Genomic DNA, 1,198 nt, shown 5'->3' with positions numbered 1-1,198 from the left:
GCACCAAAAGTTGGCTTGCCCACCGCCAATAAACGCTACAAGAAGTCTTGCATAATTTTAGAAGCTATGTCAACTTCAAGGTTAACTAACAAGTGTTATTTTCATCTGCTTAACTTGAGCTCCACATGGAAATGTCACCAACAAGCCTCCAGACTGTCAACGATGAGAAGTGAATTTGAAGTGAGTGAGTTGTAAACAAACGTTTGTGGCTGGTTAGCATGACTGAATTGTCAAGCTGCGCCATGGCAGGTTATGATGAGATGTATGCATGTCTCCTATTATAGACTCTTTATTTGTCGTAAATCTCTCTCACACTTTTTTTATTCTAGAGAGACAAATCTATTATATAAGATCTGGATATGACTATATGAGATCTGGACAGACGTGACGCAGACAACTTTACTGGCTCGATATATTTTATTTAGGTGCAAATTAAACATACCCTAGGCTGTAGTTTAGCACTTACATTATAATAACTTCATTCTGGTCTTTTATTATCTGAATTGTAGTCCTTTTTTATTTAACTTAGCTGTTGTAGGTAAACAGTGTAACTGTTTGTGTTTTAGTTGTCAGAGTATGTTATCTTTAGGTCTTGATATTTGCTTGATGTGAAAGTCTGTTTTATTTGTGACCCATTTGTTTTAGTCGATATGTGGTGACAGATTTAGGAGTATTTCTTCAGCACAGACAGTTACAAGGACCAGTGTATGTGGAGGACGTTCACAGGTAACAAACACAGACCTTTTGTGCCTTTTTACATTTCTAAATCAAGTCTCAAAATGTGCAAACGTTTAAATTAACCTCTTTTCCCAATATTACCTGATATTTAAATATTTTAAAGTGGTTTGATTGGATTCTGAAGAAAAGGGAACTCCATTTAAGCACACCTCTTGGAGAAAAAACGGCATTTCAGTTCAGGTAAATAGTGTTTACTGAATTCTCAGGGTTAAGTTTAGTCTTGTACTAATCACTGACAGAGCACAAACACAATATTTGCGATATTCCTTTTAAATTTATTATGCAATATGATATACCAGTTGTGATTTACCATTATCATTACAGAGCATAATATTTGCAATATTGCTTGTACTTTTATTATGCAATAAGATATACCGGTTATGATTTATAATTGCATTGGTCAGGGTTCGTTCGTTGTAAGATTGTTGTTCAAATAACTGTAATTTTCTACTGTAGGTTG

At 34.6% G+C, this 1,198-nt stretch overlaps 1 long non-coding RNA gene across 1 annotated transcript; it reads left to right on the top strand.

Annotated features, from left to right (window-relative positions):
• The first annotated feature begins 6 nt into the window (after positions 1-6).
• Positions 7-919, top strand: LOC107736272 (uncharacterized). Its single transcript, XR_001639625.1, has 3 exons — positions 7-180; positions 646-726; positions 842-919. It is a non-coding gene; the product is annotated as an uncharacterized LOC107736272 (long non-coding RNA).
• The last annotated feature ends 279 nt before the right edge of the window (positions 920-1,198 follow it).

Source organism: Sinocyclocheilus rhinocerous, unplaced genomic scaffold (genome assembly GCF_001515625.1).
Source record: "Sinocyclocheilus rhinocerous isolate Xijiao unplaced genomic scaffold, SAMN03320098_v1.1 C36594031, whole genome shotgun sequence".
Classification (NCBI taxonomy): domain Eukaryota; kingdom Metazoa; phylum Chordata; class Actinopteri; order Cypriniformes; family Cyprinidae; genus Sinocyclocheilus; species Sinocyclocheilus rhinocerous.
Note: the sequence above shows the minus strand (reverse complement) of the source record. Positions and strands in the feature narration are given on the sequence as shown.